The sequence below is a fragment of the Mixophyes fleayi genome, chromosome 1, assembly GCF_038048845.1.
Source record: "Mixophyes fleayi isolate aMixFle1 chromosome 1, aMixFle1.hap1, whole genome shotgun sequence".
NCBI lineage: Eukaryota > Metazoa > Chordata > Amphibia > Anura > Limnodynastidae > Mixophyes > Mixophyes fleayi.
The window spans coordinates 303,481,514-303,503,413 of NC_134402.1; the positions used below are offsets into that span (position 1 = coordinate 303,481,514).

General features: G+C 45.0%; 1 protein-coding gene across 6 annotated transcripts in view; it reads right to left on the reverse strand.

Moving 5' to 3' along the window:
• SEMA4D (semaphorin 4D) overlaps positions 1–21,533 on the reverse strand; it is a 70,470-nt gene extending 48,937 nt beyond the window's left edge. For 2 of the 6 annotated variants that reach the window (XM_075211133.1, XM_075211130.1), the window contains exon 1: positions 21,387–21,530. The gene's annotated coding sequence lies outside the window, so the exon portion shown is untranslated. Of the gene's footprint in view, positions 1–7,919; positions 7,942–20,378; positions 20,399–21,386 lie in introns of those variants that run through there. The other 4 variants (XM_075211135.1, XM_075211136.1, XM_075211132.1 and 1 more) reach the window with 4 other exon arrangements.
• Positions 21,534–21,900: the final 367 nt, after the last annotated feature.

Genomic DNA, 21,900 nt, shown 5'->3' on the forward strand with positions numbered 1-21,900 from the left:
CACTAGTGTCCTTTCCAAACCTCTGTAATGGCTTTACCTCATTGCCTAAAGGACCTCAGATGGAGCTTTCTAATGACCATTTTTTACCTTAATTTACCTAGAAGACTATAAAATAAGGCAATAATTGAAGTTTCCTTGCATTTCTTGATCAGTGGCTATGGGTAATCCATCCATGCCTCTCCAGATACAAACCTTAAACATTTTATTCTAATCTCTGGAGTGTAAAGAAAGGTACACAAGAGCAGTCAGCAACTAGGAACTTAAACATTTGATATAAGGTGGGGGGGGGGAAGGGGAATCTAAAATTATGCAAAATGGTAACCTAATGTGGAAAAACCATCTTAACACAGCAACATACAGACAAATGTAATGTTTTCATGATGGTGGCTTGTAAGATGTGTGTTTTAGCTTCATACATGTGAGCGTGCTTTAGTAAATAGTAGTCCTAACACCTATACCAGTGATGAGTTACTGTATACACTTCGGAGCCACATGGTGTGGCCGTCTAAGCCTTAAAAGAGCCGCACATTACCTTTAAACTCTGTAATACATTTCATCAAGGAAAGACACCCATCTATAATAACATATCAGCAGGCCTTTCAAACAAGTGCTACAGCAAACCAATCTAACAGTAGAGCAGGAAGGAGCTGGGTGAAGGCTCAGAGGGCCAACTGTGGCCCATCACAGACGTAACCACAGTATGAGGGACTTCAAAGCTGAAACTGGCCCAAGCAGAGAGCAACAACAATTTGCTTCATCCAACTAGTAACAGAACTGAGAAATAATGTGGAGGAATGTCCTAATAAGGCATATCCATTGACCACACCTTCTCTGACCAACCTCCATTGTTTGACTGGACACCATATTGTTCTGAATGTCTCTGACAACACTTTTACTGTACCTTATTGACGTTCTATGATTTGTTTACCTTTTATTTTTCCATGATCTCAAACATTTAACTCTGGGGATATAGACATTGGTTAATTTATATACATCTTTCATTTATACTACTATATAGCAAGAAGAATCAATAGGAGTCTTGGAGTTCAATACTAAAAAAAAACGTAAAATGTGCAGTATAAGCACAGGTGTTAGTGCAGTAAAATGGTCATTTCCTCTGAAAGGCTGTAATGAAAGTGTAATCTGTCTCAAGCTGGGTACTTTAAAACATCAATATTTAAAAAGCAGCTCAGAGACTAAAAATGGCCAGTTCAGCAAAGGAAACCTGAAACTTGTAATTAGATTTCACCATCACATGTAAGATAAATGAGGATGCAAGCAGTAAGTCATCTCTGACTTGAATTCACCAACTGAATACAGAGTAAAGATATCACCTTGATAAGGCTCAAACAGAAAATAAAATTCTGGTTTTTAGTCCAGGTGGACATGGATCTTGTAAAACGATCAGACTTCTTTTTCTACCCCAGTCATGTGAAACTAAGGTCTACAGTTGTTATAATAAATATTTCTATTCCCAGTCAGTCACATGGACAGAACACAATTGTATCATTTGAACACCAGTCTACATGATGCAACTTACCAACCCACTAAACATATAAAAGACCAGCTCAGGTCTCAGTCACTGTACTGCTCTACTAATCAAAGCTCACAAATGTTTGGTAAACAAGAAGCATGGAAGGAGTAGTCCTTAAACGCCTCAAGACTGGAGGGGATTTACACACCTATGTCATACCCAATTTCATGTTTCTGTTTAGCAAGTAATTACTGGTTTATTTCTTACTCTATTCAAGAAATATAGTATTTTATTTATTGAAACATTCAAGACTTACACAAAATGCAAGAAAAATATTTAAAAAAAAAACAAAAAAAACCACACACAACTTTTATAAGCAATCCCCAAAAAATGACCCTGAAAAAGGTTTTAGTCCGATTCTTTCAATTATACAATTATGCTGATTACATTTGTGTACTTCTAGTCTGGTTCTTAGGGAGTTAAGAGCAGAAAGCAATGCAATTATGTTTTTTCTTTAATAAGCAGAAACCTTTAAGATTCAGATGAGATTCTAACACAGAATCCCTACTAGCACCTACAACAGCAGTAACTACTATTACTATAGCCTTGCATAGAATGGTATATCAGATTCAGATTGGTATACCTAGCATGGTATATCAGATTAAGCTATCCCGGCGCTGTCACTGGGGTGCCGCGGGCCAGGCAAAAAAAAAAAGAAAACAGAAACTTACCAATCCGCGTGGCGCCGGGACCCAGCAGACACCTCTCTCCCGCAGCTGTCACTGACGTCATTCAGTGACAGCTGCGGGAGAGAGGAGTCTGCTGGGTCCCGGCGCCGCGCGGATTGGTAAGTTTCTGTTTTCTTTCTCTTTTTTTTTTGCCTGGCGCGGGGCAGAGGAGGAGGGGGGACAGATGGCAGACCGAGGGCAGAGCGAGGGGGCCAGCGGAGGGGGGGACAGAGGGGGGGACAGAGGGCGGGCAGAGCGAGGGGGCCAGCGGAGGGGGGGGGGGGGGGGACAGAGGGCGGGCAGAGCGAGGGGGCCAGCGGAGGGGGGGGGGGACACAGAGGGCGGGCAGAGCGAGGGGGCCAGCGGAGGGGGGGGGGGGACAGAGGGCGGGCAGAGCGAGGGGGCCAGCGGAGGGGGGGGGGGGGGGGACAGAGGGCGGCAAGAGCGAGGGGGCCAGCGGAGGGGGGGGGGGACACAGAGGGCGGGCAGAGCGAGGGGGCCAGCGGAGGGGGGGGGGGGGGACAGAGGGCGGGCAGAGAGAGGGGGCCAGCGGAGGGGGGGGGGGGGGGGGGGGGACAGAGGGCGGGCAGAGCGAGGGGGCCAGCGGAGGGGGGGGGGGGACAGAGGGCGGGCAGAGCGAGGGGGCCAGCGGAGGGGGGGGGACAGAGGGCGGGCAGAGCGAGGGGGCCAGCGGAGGGGGGGGGACAGAGGGCGGGCAGAGCGAGGGGGCCAGCGGAGGGGGGGGGGGGGACAGAGGGCGGGCAGAGCGAGGGGGCCAGCGGAGGGGGGGGGGGACAGAGGGCGGGCAGAGCGAGGGGGCCAGCGGAGGGGGGGGGGGTACAGAGGGCGGGCAGAGCGAGGGGGCCAGCGGAGGGGGGGGGGACAGAGGGCGGGCAGAGCGAGGGGGCCAGCGGAGGGGGGGGGGACAGAGGGCGGGCAGAGCGAGGGGGCCAGCGGAGGGGGGGGGGGGGACAGAGGGCGGGCAGAGCGAGGGGGCCAGCGGAGGGGGGGGGGACAGAGGGCGGACAGAGCGAGGGGGCCAGCGGAGGGGGGGGGGGGACAGAGGGCGGACAGAGCGAGGGGGCCAGCGGAGGGGGGGGGACAGAGGGCGGGCAGAGCGAGGGGGCCAGCGGAGGGGGGGGACAGAGGGCGGGCAGAGCGAGGGGGCCAGCGGAGGGGGGGGGACAGAGGGCGGGCAGAGCGAGGGGGCCAGCGGAGGGGGGGGACAGAGGGCGGGCAGAGCGAGGGGGCCAGCGGAGGGGGGGGGGGACAGAGGGCGGGCAGAGCGAGGGCGCCAGCGGAGGGGAGGGGGACAGAGGGCGGGCAGAGCGAGGGGGCCAGCAGAGGGGGGGGGGGACAGAGGGCGGGCAGAGCGAGGGGGCCAGCGGAGGGGGGGGGACAGAGGGCGGGCAGAGCGAGGGGGCCAGCGGGGGGGGGGGGGGGGGACAGAGGGCGGGCAGAGCGAGGGGGCCAGCGGAGGGGGGGGGGGGACAGAGGGCGGGCAGAGCGAGGGGGCCAGCGGAGGGGGGGGGGGACAGAGGGTGGGCAGAGCGAGGGGGCCAGCGGAGGGGGGGGGGGGGACAGAGGGCGGGCAGAGCGAGGGGGCCAGCAGAGGGGGGGGGGGGGGGGGGGGACAGAGGGCGGGCAGAGCGAGGGGGCGACAGAGGGCGGGCAGAGCGAGGGGGCCAGCGGAGGGGGGGACAGAGGGCGGGCAGAGCGAGGGGGCCAGCGGAGGGGGGGGGGGACAGAGGGCGGGCAGAGCGAGGGGGCCAGCAGAGGGGGGGGGGGCAGAGGGCGGACAGAGCGAGGGGGCCAGCGGAGGGGGGGGGGGGGACAGAGGGCGGGCAGAGCGAGGGCGCCAGCGGAGGGGGGGGGACAGAGGGCGGGCAGAGCGAGGGGGCCAGCGGAGGGGAGGGGGACAGAGGGCGGGCAGAGCGAGGGGGCCAGCGGAGGGGGGGGGGGGGACAGAGGGCGGGCAGAGCGAGGGGGCCAGCGGAGGGGGGGGGGGACAGAGGGCGGGCAGAGCGAGGGGGCCAGCGGAGGGGGGGACAGAGGGCGGGCAGAGCGAGGGGGCCAGCGGAGGGGGGGACAGAGGGCGGGCAGAGCGAGGGGGGCCAGCGGAGGGGGGGACAGAGGGCGGGCAGAGCGAGGGGGCCAGCAGAGGGGGGGGGGGACAGAGGGCGGGCAGAGCGAGGGGGCGACAGAGGGCGGGCAGAGCGAGGGGGCGACAGAGGGCGGGCAGAGCGAGGGGGCGACAGAGGGCGGGCAGAGCGAGGGGGCGACAGAGGGCGGGCAGAGCGAGGGGGCGACAGAGGGCGGGCAGAGCGAGGGGGCGACAGAGGGCGGGCAGAGCGAGGGGGCGACAGAGGGCGGGCAGAGCGAGGGGGCGACAGAGGGCGGGCAGAGCGAGGGGGCGACAGAGGGCGGGCAGAGCGAGGGGGCGACAGAGGGCGGGCAGAGCGAGGGGGCGACAGAGGGCGGGCAGAGCGAGGGGGCGACAGAGGGCGGGCAGAGCGAGGGGGCGACAGAGGGCGGGCAGAGCGAGGGGGCGACAGAGGGCGGGCAGAGCGAGGGGGCGACAGAGGGCGGGCAGAGCGAGGGGGCGACAGAGGGCGGGCAGAGCGAGGGGGCCAGCGGAGGGGGGGACAGAGGGCGGGCAGAGCGAGGGGGCCAGCGGAGGGGGGGGGGGACAGAGGGCGGGCAGAGCGAGGGGGCCAGCAGAGGGGGGGGGGGGACAGAGGGCGGACAGAGCGAGGGGGCCAGCGGAGGGGGGGGGACAGAGGGCGGGCAGAGCGAGGGGGCCAGCGGAGGGGGGGGGGACAGAGGGCGGGCAGAGCGAGGGCGCCAGCGGAGGGGGGGGGGGACAGAGGGCGGGCAGAGCGAGGGCGCCAGCGGAGGGGAGGGGGGACAGAGGGCGGGCAGAGCGAGGGGGCCAGCGGAGGGGAGGGGGACAGAGGGCGGGCAGAGCGAGGGGGCCAGCGGAGGGGGGGGGGGACAGAGGGCGGGCAGAGCAAGGGGGCCAGCGGAGGGGGGGGGGGGGACAGAGGGCGGGCAGAGCGAGGGGGCCAGCAGAGGGGGTGGGGGACAGAGGGCGGGCAGAGCGAGGGGGCGACAGAGGGCGGGCAGAGCGAGGGGGCGACAGAGGGCGGGCAGAGCGAGGGGGCCAGCGGAGGGGGGGACAGAGGGCGGGCAGAGCGAGGGGGCCAGCGGAGGGGGGGACAGAGGGCGGGCAGACCGAGGGGGCCAGCGGAGGGGGACAGAGGGAGGGCAGACCGAGGGGGCCAGCGTGACAGATGGGAGACCGAGGGGGCCAGCGTGACAGATGGGAGACCGAGGGAGCAACGTGACAGGGGGCAGTGTGCCTGGTTGCAGAGGGGGCAGTGTGCCTGGTTGCAGAGGGGGCAGTGTGCCTGGTTGCAGAGGGGGCAGTGTGCCTGGTTGCAGAGGGGGCAGTGTGCCTGGTTGCAGAGGGGGCAGTGTGCCTGGTTGCAGAGGGGGCAGTGTGCCTGGTTGCAGAGGGGGCAGTGTGCCTGGTTGCAGAGGGGGCAGTGTGCCTGGTTGCAGAGGGGGCAGTGTGCCTGGTTGCAGAGGGGCATTTTTGCATACAACTAAATAAGTATTTCTGTCGTGACCTAAATACTTATTACAACTTTTTGACCCAACTACCTCTAAAACAGGACTGCTCAGTAATTATTTTGGAGGGGTGCCTTGAAAAAATTTGGAGACTCTAAGGGTGCCGCGAACTGCAAAAGTTTGGGAACCACTGAGCTATCCCTTGCAAGATAACACAGACCTGTCTACCAGGAGATTCCTAGTGACATCACTGAGACTTCCTGTGACAATGGGACTTCCTGTGAGAATGCAGAACAACTATCACATTCTGACTGTTCCTGGCCTTGGCACAGCATCAAGCATTTCCATTGACAGCCGTCATGGCCAGGAGATGAGGATTAATCGCCACATCTGATGACTTAAAGGACAATCTGGTATATGTAATATGTTGAATACTAGATGTCTGGTCTTTGTATTAATACTTTAAAAAAATAAATAAGTCAAATGTTATGGACCATTGCTGTCTGTGTATTGCATACTACTGTAAATTTCATGTGCGGCGCTGCGGAACCTTTTGTGCTGCTTTATAAACAGCAAATAGTGACACCAAATATCTAATAGATCTAAAAGCCAATGCGTTTGGCTTTGCAATCTATTGGTAACTTAGCAACAATATAACTATTAATCAATGCAAAAGTACTATAACTGGTGTAATGCAATCATATTGTGTCAAGAAATTGGCATTAAACCTAATCTAGTTTAATAATCTTAAGAAATAATTGACAATCAGGTATGCACTCAAGAACATTATATTTGTCCTTGTTTTTACCAGCACTACCTTCAAAAACGCACAATGCAGCTCCACTAGACTTCAGTTGATATAACTTCCTGTATGTACTTTCTTATTACAGAACACGCCATCATCTCTAAAGAAACATACCTGAATTTACACATTTTTGTAACAAATAAAACCGTTTTGCATTTGGTGGTGGAAGTTTTTAAATTAAAAATGAATTTAAAATGTATAATGTTCTATTTGACAAAATAAGCAAAGTGTAGTTGAGCCTTTATAATATGGAGTCGCACTATGGTACTGTGTTTAGACAAGGTTTAAATATGCTTGCATGTGCTAGAACAGTGGTGTCTACGTTTCAATGGGAAGTGTGCTTTTGTACGTTTATAAATGCATGCTCTCGGGCTGGAATTTGTTTTATTGATACAATTAAACACTATGAGTGATACCATATGGCCTTTTTATGTTAGTAAGGCAGTGTAATGTATTGTGCTGCTGTGTGACACAATCTAGAAAAAAACTTCACGCAGAAAGGTTTAACATAAACCCATCCCCATCCCTAATACCACCTCACTAGTTTGGGAGGTATTCATCCCATGTGCCTCCATGTGTCAGTTTGCCTGCTGCTACGTCTCAGCCTGCTGACACTTCTACTGACTGAAGTTCTTCGGGAATGTGTCACCTATATATTTATTAAAAAAATATAAGTAAATTGGCACTACAAAAATGGCTGGTTTAGAAGGCTGAAACAATATTGTTGCATACACACCCATTTACACCAGTACATGTAAAATAAAAGAATTTGGAAATGTTAATGAAAAAACACAGCTGTTAGATTATGCAACTAGGCAATCTTGCTCACAGATAAAAAAAAAAAAAAATCAACTATCAGGAAAAGATCAAGTGATTAGCTGAAAAGCTGTTGATTTGGCTTGCCCTTGCATGACACCAAGAGGCACGCTCAACAACAGATTTTAAACCGTTTTAAAATTAGAGACTTGAAAGAAGGTAAAGTCAGCTAAACAAGGAGTGTGCCTTTCGCTTGCTTCCTAACAATTACATGGAATTGGAGAATATAGTGTTGAGTTTCAAGCTATATGCAATCATGCAGCTTCTAATACACAAACAAATGTTCATAAATTTGCTTTAAAAGCACAACATGTACATCACCTTTAAAGTTTGAAATGCAGACAGCATGAAAATCTTCATCGCCCAGCTACAAACACACATCGTTATTAGTGTGTTGATTGTGGTCACCGGATCACAGGTGAACACACAACAATATTGATACAGCACCCATAGAAGCCAAAAATCGCTATTACCCACCATGCAACAAAAAAACAAAACGTATAAGAAACACTCCAAACGTTACCTGATAATTTTCAGTGAATACAGATATAAAACTTCGCAAGCTACAGCCTTTGGAAACAGCCCACTCCTCCTTATCACATGTTACAGCCCTGATCAACCAGCTGCCTACAGATATAGTCATCAGCAGAGCCCAAGTGGCATCACTTTAGAAGTTCTTTCCAGTCATGGAACCTTTGGAGAATGCCAACAGCAGCATAAATAGTCATTGTTTAGCACCCTGAGCACATAACTTTGTAATTAGGGTCTACTTTGCAAAAATGTAGGCTACGCCAACTTTTAACCATGCCACATAACATTTCAAAAGCGCCAGAAGTTGTGTAGTTGTCCATATATACAGAAAACTAGAGGATACTGAGAATTAGATCTTTATTATACAAATCACATTGTCAGCTTCAAATGACTACATTGCACAATATTTTTTATTTTTGCCCCACCTCTGACTGATATTTTTTCAGTGCAATATTGTGACCCTTATTAGTACAGTCATGGCCAAAAGTTGAGAATGACACAAATATTTTTCACATCATAAAAACTGCTTCAGTTATTATGATGGCAATTTGCATATACTCCAGAATGTCATGAAAAGTGATCAGATAATTTGCAATTAATTCCCTCTTTGCCATGACAATGCATTTTATCCCAAAAACAACATTTCCACTGCATTTCAGCCCTGCCACAAAAGGACCAGCTGACATCAGGTCAGTGATTATCTCGTTAACACAGGTGAGAATGCTAATGAGAACAAGGCTGGATTTCACTGTCATGCTGATTGAGTTAGAATAACAGAATGGAAGCTTTAAATGGAGGGTGGTGCTCAAAATCATTGTTCTTCCTCTGTTAACCCTGGTTACCTGCAAGGAAACACGTGTAGTCATCATTGCTTTGCACAAAAAGGGATTCACAGGCAAGGATATTGCTGCTAGTAAGATTACACCTAAATCAACCACTTATCGGACCGTCAAGAACTCCAAGGAGAGAGGTTCAATATTATTATTATCATCATTTGTTAGGCGCCACAAGGTTTCCGCAGCGCCGTACATAATACAAACAGGAGACCATACAGGGTGACATAGTACAGAGCAAAAAACACAAAGTACCAATACTTCAGAACTCCGGGCAGACATAGGAGCGAAGATGGAGCAGAAGAACAGGTATGGAGACAGGAGAGGAAGAAGGCTTGAAGAAGGCTTCAAGGCGCCCAGGAACGCCCACAGCAAGCGCCAGGACAGTTTCCTAAAGTTGATTTAACTGCAGGATCGGAGCACCACCTGTGCAGAGCTTGCTCAGGAATGTCAGCAGGCAGGTGTGAGTGCATCTGCATGCACAGTGAGACAAATACTTTTGGAGGATGGACTATTCTCAAGAAGGCCAGCAAAGAAGCCATTTCTCTCCAGGAAAAGCATCAGAGACAGACTGATATTCTGCAAAAAGTACAGGGATTGGACTGCTGAGGACTGGGGTAAAGTCATTTTCTCTGATGAATCCCCTTATCAGATTATTTGGGGCATCTGGAAAAACACTTGTCTGGAGAAGGAAAGGTGAGCGCTACCATCAGTCCTGTGTCATGCCAGCAGTAAAGCATCCTGAGACCATTCATGTGTGGGGTTGCTACTCAACCAAGGGAGTGTGCTCACTCACAAGTTTGCCATAGAACACAGCCATGAATAAAGAATGGTACCAAAACATCCTCCAAGAGCAACTTCTCCCAACCATCCAAGAACAGTTTGGTGACGAACGCCTTTTCCAGCATGATGGAACACCTTGTCATATGGCAAAGTGATAAATGGCTCGGAGATCAAAACATCGAAATCTTGGGTCCAAGGCCAAGAAACTCCCCAGACCTTAATCCCATTGACAACTTGTGGTCAATCCTCAAGAGACAGGTGGACAAACAAAAACCCACAAATTCTGACAAACTCCAAGCATTGATTAATCAAGAATGGGCGGTCATTAGTCAGTATGTGGCCCAAAAGATGATTGACAGCATGCCAGGGCGTATGGCAGAGGAAATCAAAAAGAAGGGTCAACACTGCAAATATTGACTCTTTACATAAATTGAATGTAATTGTCAATAAAAGCCTTCAACACTTATGAAATGCTTGTAATTTTACTTCAGTATACCATAGCAACATCTGACAAAAAGGTCTAAACACTGAAGCAGCAAACTTTGTGAAAACCAATACTTGTGTCATTCTCAAAACTCTTGGCCATTACTGTACCCCCTCCAATTCTTAGTAACATCTAAACTCTACTGCTAAATGAGATAGTACATTTTGCTCTAGAATTTATGTACTAACACTCTGAAAAATCTCTAATGCAAGAGGAAGAGTGGGAGGAAATATTTTCCATAACATTTTGAATGACTTTTAGATGTGGTGGCTAGTACCAATGATACATAAAATGTACTCAACACCTAGTAAACTGCATAGGATTTTGCCTGTCAATCTAAATTATGATGGAGAAACTACAGGCCTGAAACGGACCTGTAATAAAATCTTTATGGAAACTGGCATATCCTCTAAACCAAGTATAATACAACAGTAAAAGAATTTCACACCTCGGTATATAGCCAAAATGGTAGCAAAAAAAAAACCACAAAGTAGTTTTTAAAGTTGGAAACTACTGTGCTAAAATATTCCACATCAACATTGTCTCCTTCGGTTAACTAGCAGGTCTACAGTATAGAACTAGAAGACTAAAGGGTCTAAAGGGTCCCTACCAAACAGAGTGGAAATCAGGATAAACCGTTAGCAGTTTTTAATTTCTAGAAACTGCCATTTATACAGTTTATGTGTGTCCTTACTAGAGATAGGCGGGTCCGGTTTCCCGAGATCCGAATCCATCAGAATATCGCCTATCCGAGTACCGAGCCGAGTAGCTTTGTACTCTCCCGCCCGCTCAGAATCCAAATCGAGGCCGAACGTCATCGTGATGTCGTCGGATCTCGGGGCTCGGATCTCGCGATACTTCAAGATTATAAATACACGCCTCCACAGCAATCCATCTCCATTTGACAGAGGGAGAGAGCAGGGTGTAGTCACAGGCTGATTAGAGCAGGGACAGAGAATGCAATATTCTTATTCCAATTGAGCTATCAAAAATCGCTAGAGAAGAGAGGAGGATAGAGGATTTTTTATTTTTTTTTCCAATATTTGGCACTCCCCAGTGCTTTTGGGGTGTCCCCCATAATTGTGCATAAATATTTCTGGCTTTGAAAATTACTATCTGTCAGCAGTATCTACCAAATAATTTGTAGCACTACAAGTGCTTTGGGCTCAGAATGGATTCAAAGCAGTCCACATATGAGCAACCAGGTTCTGTCACTAGTCCTGATGGTAGTGTTCCCAGTACGTCATCTGGGCAAGGCGATGTCAAACTACAGTGTTTCGAAATCAGTCCAAAAAAACAAAAAAAAAAAAAAAAAATGTACTGTGTTGAAGCGAAAAAAGAAGTGTTCCTGAGCAAAAGTTAAGTGCCGAGAAAAAAAAAATTGCCAACATGCTACACATGCAGTGGCAAAGAGAGAATGAGGCCTTCACCTTTGGCTATTAGTGGCAGATCCCAAAAAGTTACTGAGCACACAATTGGTGCACAACTACTGTTACGCGTCAAAGCCGAGCTGCAAGATAACAGTAAGGCAGAGGATAATGTTTGCTCTGATTCACAAATGACACCAATCCCTGTGGAGGGTCCACCCAACAGTGCTATGTGTAATCATGAGCATTCTGTTAGTGTACCCATAAACAAGGGCCCTTTCAGCAGTTCTGCTGATGTGTGCCTGAACAGCCCGAGTGCAGCCGGTGATACACAAAAATTGAGGATGCCACTTTGGAAATAGAAGAGGATGAGGGGGGAGATTTGTGGAGGCGACGAGGGCGCTAATGAGGATGTTGATTATGATAGTTTTCTATTCTACTCCTAGTGGAGAGGGGATCTGATGCAGACAGATACCAAACTTCCTTTGTCCATTTCTTTGTATATTCAAATTTCTAGTTCCACAGTCTGTGCAGGCTGCTTTGTTTATATTGAACTACAAGTGGAGGGCAGGGGGGGGGGGCATAGATAGCCACCAAAGTACCGTGGTCCATTTAATTTTACTTTGTAGTTCCACAGTCTGTGCAGGCTGCTTTGTTTATATTGAACTACAAGTGGAGGGTGGGGGGGCATAGATAGCCACCAAACTACCGTGGTCCATTTAATTTTACTTTGTAGTTCCACAGTCTGTGCAGGCTGCTTTTTTTGAATATTCAACTACAAGTGGAGGGTGTAATATACACCCAAAGACGATGGCTACATTGCCAATAATCAAAGATGGAGGAGGTAAACAACCAGGTTTGTCTGTATAATTTGCAGACAAGTGTTCGAATTAAGGACGGCCTACCAGGGATTAAACTGTTTTTTTCATCATTTATTAGCTTTAGAATTACCTCACTTATCTAAGAAACTGATGGAGCACTAAATTAGGTTATTTTAGACCAAAAAATTTTTATTTTTTTCAAAAATAGCAAAACAAAACCAAACAAAACCAAAACACGCAAGGGCAGTTTTGCAAAACCAAAACACGAAGGTAATCCAGATCCAAAACCGAATACAAAACCAAAACACGGGGGTCAGTGACCATCTCTAGTCCTTACCCGCTATATGTTCCAATTTTAGTACATGTTGAAATCAATAAGAAACTGATAAATTTATTATTTAAATAGACTTTATTTCTTTTAGTAGCGTTGTAAACATCTGCAGCAGTTGACACCAGCCTGAAGGAGAATTCGAGTAGATGAAAGCATGTTAATGTAGGGGTATACGTCTGGAGAGAAGCAGATGTTCCAATTGCTGCTAAATTTAATCTCTGACAAAGTACATGGAAACAGTGGGGTCAGCAGTGGAACGGATAGCAAGGCGGACAGGCTCTCAACAAAACTGTTTAAACATCACACCTAGAAGACATTTTTTGTATACAATTGAAAAAGATAAAAAGCTTTTTTTTGTTGTTTTTTTTTTAGGTTTTAACGGACTACAAATATATTTATTGTGAAGCAACTATGAAATAAGCCATTTTTTCCTTGCAGTCAAATTAAAACTAATGCTACAGAAGGCACAAGCAAAGAAGTATAATATGATTCATCACAACTGTCATTAAATAACAAAGCCACAAACATTTGTAATGTACATATTGTTAACACCAGTGTAAGCAACACAGGAAATAAACTGTCACAGCTTTAAAAGGGGCCTTTTTTCAAGCCTCATAAATTGCTCCACCTGAAAGGACTGGAGTTTCTTTTATGGTCTTAAGACATAATGAACTTTTAGTTTAACCACATTATGGTGTAACTAACCATACAATGCTTAAGTGAAAGAGGCAAAAGCTATTTCTGGCCAAAGCAATCTTATCAGACGGCTCTTACAGAAAATTAGTTTTATATTCAGTCTTCTTGGACCGGACCATAAACCGTAACGGAAGGAGACTTAGTTATACAGATGGGAATGAGGCCACAGCTACATCTGCTTCCTTCTGCTTAAATAAAGTACTACCTGTTTATACCACAAACCAAAAACAGCATATAGGGAGGATGATAGATATATCTATATCCACACACAACTCATAAATGTAATACATTTAATGTACTGTTGTACAGAAAACATAGCGAGGATGGTACTATAAAGGGAGCGCAGCATACTGCACATAAAATATAGTGAAATCGATAATTGGAAGTGTCCTTTTTACTTACAAACCTATTTATACTATTAGTTCTTCACAAATACAGATTAGTGTTGGTAAAAATAGCTGTATTATAAGTATATATCCTCCTAGTGAGGACCTAGAATCAGAGAAAGGGAACAAATAAAACTGAGCGACCTCCTCATAGTTTCCACAGAACTCAATCCCTGTATCCTATCTAGACTGAATCTCTGTGCAGGTAGCTCTCCATTCATACAGTGTCTGCCTGTACCAGAAGCACATGCATAGGAGAAAGAGGCTATGCACAGGAATGGAAGCAGTGACCTGAAACAGTGGGATCACCGATAGGAAACAAGAGTAGCATGTCCTCAATTTGTTTGTAAAATAAGAAGCAAAAGACCAGAGAGATCTACAGTGATTAGGGAAGAATTTCTCATATGGAATAGAGCCAGGTTATACCGTACCCACTGCAACAATGACCCATCAAGGTCAGGTTGTTGTATCATGCCTCAATCCCCACCCCCTAAAAATAAACAATGCCATGTCCTCCTTAAGGAATATATACATTTACATAGGAGAGAAACAGTTCACTCATGTAGCATTATAATGGCAGGTTTGTTTCTTTTAGGAGAGAACATGGCTATAGGGCATGGTCATCAGATGTTTTAGAACTCAGTCTCTGACTAAGGGGCACATGCAAAATAATAGACCTGTGTGATTCATACACTGTGATAAAGGTTTTGCTTGAAAACCTGAATCAGCATTCACTTTAGTATTGCATTTTATATACAAAGTGCAAACGGTTAGTTCTGCATTGCATATGTGGCTTTTCACAAGCCATGGGCTCTGCTTTGTGCAAGTGCAGAAGCTGAGAGGAGATGAAAGTGTTCCTAACAAAGTACAGTGTAAGTGCACTGGAACACCTTGTTCTATGGAGAAGCGCAGAAACAATTTCCTTTTGCCGAGCAAGATTGCTGTAACCAGATAAAGGGTTGGGGAGGGCACATTTTTATGCATGTATTTGTCATGCATGGCCATTGTCACTACAGAGACAGTGGTCTTCAGATCTCATCTTATACTTGTGTTTCTAACTCCCTCTCTGTCTGTATGTATTACCCAGTATTGTCTTATTAATGTTTGTTCCCAATTGTAAAGGGCTACGGAATTTGCTGGCGCTATATTAATAAATGTTGATGATGATGATGGGGACCTATTTTTTGTTTCTAGGTTGGACTTCAGTAGCGCATTTTAACACACACTTGCTATAAATAATAAAGCAATTTCATGGGTGGCTTGTTCTTGGTTAATTTAAGCCATTATTGATTTTTGTTTTATTAGGGGGGGAGTTAATCTTATTAAAAGTGGTGGTACTAAAGAGTTAGAAGTTTGTATATTGATGTGACATCATCATTTATTTATATAGCGCCACTGATTTTACTGTAGAGACATTCCTGCCTCACCGTCTAGGCGAACTCCTTGATGTGCGCCATGTAGATCACTCACACTGGTGCAAAACCAAGGCATTTTGCGGCGTACATCAGTTATGCTTTGTAAATAACCTCCAGTCTATTAATATGACAATTTCATAGAGACCAAAACACATGAAAATCTAGGTGTTTCTCTTTGTCAAGCAAATAATTTTTCTCTTAGATCTTAAGCTGGAGTCTGTCCCAACAAGCTCGCACAAGATGGGATAGCTTCTGTGCAAAAGAATTAGATTATATTCCTTTAAAAAGAAAAAAAGTGTAATTAAATATACAGGTGTACAATTCTCTAGCTCAAAGCAACCCTCAATTAATCCAGTCCTTGATGATAAGTGCATTTCCATTCCAAGGACACATTCTAGGTTCATAATTAGAGCATGCACTCAGAATACACTAAAATCACCCAATCTCAGCCTAATTAAACATTTGAAATGTAAATATAGTAAGCTTGCGAGCAGGGCCTTCTCACCTTTGTCTGTTTTACCCAGTTTGTTTATTAGTTTATTATGTTTGTCCCCAATTGTAAAGCGCAACGGAATATGTTGGCGCTATATAAATAAATGATGATGATCATGATTTGAAATGACATTTGAGAATGCAGCTTCCTCCATTATCCATCTTGAAGAATGGTGCTGCATCCCTCCTGCGCAATTCAGGACGTTGGTAAACTCAATGCTGCTGCTCACACGGGTCACTACCCTATTAAAGCTGCATTAATCACATAGGAACAGGGGCTGGGGTTCCGTCTAAGAGAGGGAGGGTGGGCACCGTAGGAGAAATATTCTAGGCGGTACAGGTTTATATGACTTTATAAAAGGAGTTTCCACTTTTTTCTTTGCCCACTAACTTTCCACGCTCCAGTAGCTTCCCATATTTCTCCACATCATCTTGTCAAGATTGGCAGATGCTGTGGCTACTATGCCCGAATGCCAACAAAGTAACCTGGTGAAGAAAAAAAAAAAAATCAAACTCGCCTGCCTCATGTTCCGTCATTCTAATTGCTAAGCTACCACCTTCCAAACTCAGAATGCTGGTTCATGCCTCTGCATAGTAATCACATTGCCAAATTGAAGCCAATATGCTGTTTATTTTTTTAAGCTATTACCTACACGCCCAAGTTAAAAGTTAGTGGCAAAAAGTTGTGGTTTTTTGTCAAAAGTGAAACCAATAAACAAATTTGCCCAATGACACCAGCTCACTGGTGATAATTGTCATTACCTATGCAAATTTTATCCATAAAACTGGCAAACGTTAATGTAGAGTGATAGAGATAATATTTAAGCTGTGTACACACTACACGCTTTTCGTCCAATAATCGGCTGAATCAGCCGGCATACGAGCGCTCGTTCAAAAGTCGGGTCAGTGTGTGCAGTGACACGATGGTCGAAAGTCTGCCCAAATGGACGATTGTCGCCTCATTTGGTTGGTCGTACCGTTTAATATTTACGTTCCAATCTCGTTACCGCTGTGTAGTGTGTATAAACTTCTGACCGATCCACAACAGTGTGTATGAAATTACAGTCATTGCTCACGACAACATGGCTGTAAAAAGTCGCTAAAGGGACATCCGCTCTTCCCTTTATCGTCCTAAACAAGGCTAGTGTGTATGCAGTCCATGGACCGAGCGATCGGACCATCGATCGCATGCAAAATCGCTCGGCATAAAAAGGTTGGTCGAAATTTCTGTAGTGTGTACCCAGCTTTAGTCTTGTTTAATAATTCTAGTCAGTGTGCTCAAATTATTTATTTATTTTTAGAAAAGCTCTGAAAGTGTCATTCCGCTTACACTAATCAGCATGGTTCTAAAGTCATCTTATGAGTTAACATTTACACTTTGTTTTCCTGACCAATCCGGACTATAGTAGTGGAGCTGAAAAATCACACTCACCATCTGTCTGAAGGGCAATAAAACAGTGCTGAAATTAGCATGTGTTTTGCTATACTGTAGCTGTTTAAACAGAGATGTTTCTTATTCCTCATATCCTATATCATATCCAAGGCAAATGGCCTCAGGATCATTTACATCATCGCGTTACACAATATTAACAATAGAGAAATTGTATGACGAATCATCCATGAGCGACTAATGTTTCTCTAGTAATTATCCGGTAATTCTCCACAGCAGATACGGGTACACAGAAATCCAGCACAGAATGCTATACAGCAAAAGTAGTTAAATAACCAGAATACTATACTTTAACAAAAATAAATAAAATTGAGACAGTTGTACATTAAAGACTAGAAATGTAGTAAACCACCATGAAATCAAAACTATGTAAAAAAGGTAAAACTATTTCTTTTTATTGGTGTAATCTAAAACAGAAAGTATATTTTTTCTACTTTTAATTCACAAAATACAGCTGGATGCCTGTTTTACTGAATCTGTAACTGAAAAGATGTGAACAACCTCTACAAACATTAATATTACATTTTTCTGTGCATTTTAATGTACAACTACTGTTTATTTGCTGAATTTAACATTAAAAAAAATAAAAAGTGTTGATTATGAAAACAACTGGGCACCCTTCCAGTTGATTTAGAAATACCTCTTTAAAGGCCTCAATTTGATTCATTATGCCTTAAATTAAAATCATATGAAGACAATTCAAGAGTTGAATAAATACGCTAACCCTTCTAACCTCTTAGACTGTTGTCCTTGCCTTAACAACCATGGGCTCCTCTAAGCAGCTGACTAAGGTCTTGAAAATAAAGATAATTGACTGTTACATAGCAGGGAAGGCTATAAAAAGATTTCTATAAATGCTTCCAGCTTGGAATTCCCGCTGTCAGAAACATCATTAAGAAATGGAAGTTAAGGGGAACTGCTGACATCAAGAGACGATCTGGAAGACCCAAAACAAATCTCTGATCGAACGACTAAGAAATGAGTTATATATGCAGAGCAGTAAGCACATATCACCGTGAAAGACCTGCAGATAGCCACACCTGAGTCGCGGACCACAATACACAGAAATAATCTGCATGGAAGGGTTTTAGAAGGACACATCTCCTGTGACCTATTCACAAAAGTCAACATTTAAACTATGCAAAACAGCTTAATAATTAACATGAAAAATGTGAACAAAATGCTGTGAACTGCCACTTTGTGGCCACAACAAAGAGACATTTGGAGAAAAACCAGAAGAAACATCTGAATAAACGAGCACTTTGCAAACCATTAAGCATATGGGAATATATTTTATGCTCTGTGGCAGACAGAGGCACTGGAATATTGTCCAGGTAGCAGAATGAATGAATATATTAGCCTCAATACAATCATGAAGTATTTACAGGAGGAGCGAGAGGTTAAGCTTTCAGAATGGCCTCCATAGTCGATAGACATGAATATTACTGAAAATTTGTGGCGAGATGTCCAACATGCTGTACATGCAAGATGACCTAAGTATTTATTTGCACTAAAAGAAGTCTGCTATAACGAGTAGGAAAAGGTTCCTAAAAGAAATTTTAGAAAGACTTAGCGGTCTTTAAAAAACATTTGGAAGCTGTGATTTCTGGCGGTGCTACTAAGTATGGGCTGACATGGTGCCCAAACTCTTCAACATGCCATGTTCATGTTATTTTTAAAAAGAATAGGTTAAGGTCCGCAAGTAAATAGTAAATGTGGACAAATATGTCATGTTTAAGTTTGTTCACTGTGGAGATTTCGTTAACTGCTTTTCACTTAGAGACAATGGTCGAAGTGGGCTGGAATTCGGCAGGTATAAGGCCACGCCTCCAACTGCTTTGACGTGAAAACGATCAAATTCCATTCACCTAAACTTTCCATACTGCCACTTCTAAATTTCCACTTTGACCACTGTTTAGACATGCAGTGAAGCATGTAACTTGATCAGGGGGACCCACACTTTTGAATACATCTGCAAATAATGCTCTAAGGAATAAACATAGATGAACCAAAAAGTGAAAACAATTCCACCTTGTTCTATATGTTAGGATTAATAGATTCTGAACATGTTTATAAAGGCAGTATACTGTTTACAATGGAAATACACTAAGCCAGTGGTTTCCAAAGCGTGCACCGCAGTGTTGTCACAGGGGTGCCCCAGCCAGGTCTGCTTGTGCACAGACCTAAAAAAAATGTTTTACCAATTTCAGCGGCGCCTGGGACTCCCTGTTCCCTTCTCACTGATTGTCCGGTGTGATGACACAGTGTGACATGGTGAAGGGGTGCAGAGTGATTTTTTGTACATATTGTTGTTTTATTTTGTTTGACCTTATTCCTGTTAATGAGTGCTGTACATTGTTCTTTGACAGAAAAATAATTGAAAAAAAAATATAAAAATATTATTTTCCCTTGGATTTATGTGCATTATTTTTTTTGCAAACAACTTGATAAGTATTTCTGTCCTGACCTAAATACTTATTACGTTACTTTGACCCAACTACTTATAACACAGGACTACTCTATAATTATTCTGGACTAGGCGTGCCTTGATAAAATAATTGAGACCTTAAGGGTGCCTCAAACAGAGAGAGTTTGGGAACCACTGCACTAAGCAAATGAAACTGTTTGTTTTTGGGGTTTTTTTTTAAAAAAAAAGGGGGGGGGGGTCATTAAAACCAATTGCTATTTTGCATAAAAAGTCAGGTGTAAATACATATCTATCTCTATCACTACTATTTATTCAAAGTATTACATAAGGAAATTTGCTTCTGTTTATTTCAGTTTTAAAGCACAAATTTGTCAGCCAGTTTTGGAGTCAGACATCTTACCTGTTTCAATTGAACTCTAAAATAAAGTGTAGCCCATTTAAACAGTTCAAAATTAAAATTACATCCAAAAGGGAGGTAAATATATTCTGCCTGTTATAAAAGAATAGCCCAGGACAAACAGTCCTGACATGTTTACAATGGCACAGAACCAAAAGGCTAAACTCTGTTGGTATCGAACAGGTGCAGGTCTTATAGCTGCAATTACACTTTATTACCAGGACTATTTCACATTTACTTCACACAAAGAAAACACTCTGTATAACACGCGTACACTGGGGAAATGTAACACTACATATTCACTACTGATTTTTGTTGCTAAAAAAAACAACAAAAAACCATCATGCTGTGGAGGTAATCACATATAGAGAACAATCAGTCCAGAAGGAAGCAAGATGCTTGTCTGTTGTGAGCCATAATTGCATTAAGATATTTACATTATCCAATTTGCTTTCTGTAGGGGGAAGTAAAACTATATAGACAGGAAGGTCAACAATGCAATCATAATATAATTGCTAAATTAGATTGAAGGCACTAACTGTACATTAATACAAAATAAGATATTAACCTCCACCCATAGAAAAACAGATACATCGAATAGTGCTCCCTTATGACAGGATAAGACAACCAACTTTCACTCCTGTCCTGCTGTGGAGAACCATCACAATGCAGTGTGACCAAAATGCTGACTGGGGAGAGGGCTACTCACTGAGAGGGACACAACAGAAAGGAGGGAGGGGACATGAAATCTAAAAGATAAGCAAATGAATCAGGTGGGCGAGGAAATAAGGGGGAGTTTTGCAGCCCTACTGGCTCATTTAAAATAATGAAGAAGGAGGGGTGGGGGTATAGAAATTAGGACAAGTGCACAGATACAAAATACATTACAAAAATAAATATATTTGCTAGCATGGATGGAGAAATACAAATAAATACATATTTTAAAACAGTATTTTACAGAGTTTGAATTAGAAAAGAAAACTATTCCTGATGAAATGTTGATATAACATGGCAAAATACTACACACAGATGATGAGTTTCAAAAGGTTTAGTTGAGAATCCTGCACATACAACCACACACACACATCAGCCAGCCATAGGCAGTGCACACTGGGTGTCAGAATGTTACTGATCTCTTGATTTAATCATGGATTTAAAAAGCACAACATTTCCAGGGACTCGGTTTATTCGCGTTTGGCCGCTCTGGTTGTAAACTGCGTAGAAATTAATTAGAAATCTACATTATGACGTACAGGCTGCACAAATGAGGAACATGTTTTCTCACGAAAATAAAAGGAAATGTCATGTAAGAAAAAAAGTTAAAGTGCATGTTGTATACATAAGTATAAGTCACCAGCATTCTGCTGAAGTGGGTCAACCCCCAAACACCTTATCTCCACCCTGTAGAGCAATGCACACCCTGACCCCAGCACTGTACACCCCTCACAAACACAAGTCGCCCTCTCCTCTACAGTCATTTGCATTTATACTCTCAACTTCCTTAAAACGACTGTGATGCAATGTACTAAAGAAGAAGTCGCTGGACGGATCCCCGAGGAATAAAGCAGCCTCTTACCTGTTACTAGGCACAGAGAGAGAGAGGCTCCTTCCTATGCCTGGGAATGCAATGCTGTTTTCTGCAGTATGTCGTAATAACAGCGGACAGAGCTTATCACCAGCAGCAACTCTAATGAGATTCATACAAGAGTAGCTCTGGCTGGCAGGAGGGGGGAGGGGGTGTAATTGTAGCTTGGGAGGAGCAAAATGATAGAGAAGAGACCTGGATGGCCTGTTAGTTACTAGAAATCACTGACAATCCCATAGTTTCCGGCTGTCCCCTTGAAAATGAAAGAATGAAGTCTCTTTTGATTGTATTTCTGTGGTAGATTATTGACTGCTGGTAATGATTCACTCTCTGTGTGTAGTATTTGTTTCTTCTATAGCTAGACAATGATTTTCTACCTAAAGTGGTGAAGCATAATCTTAAGAAAAATAAATGAGTTACAAAGGAGTAATGTTGGGATTGATGTTTCTTGAGGACTCTACTTACATTAGACATTGAATAATATGTTCTTTCTGTATTATGTTTA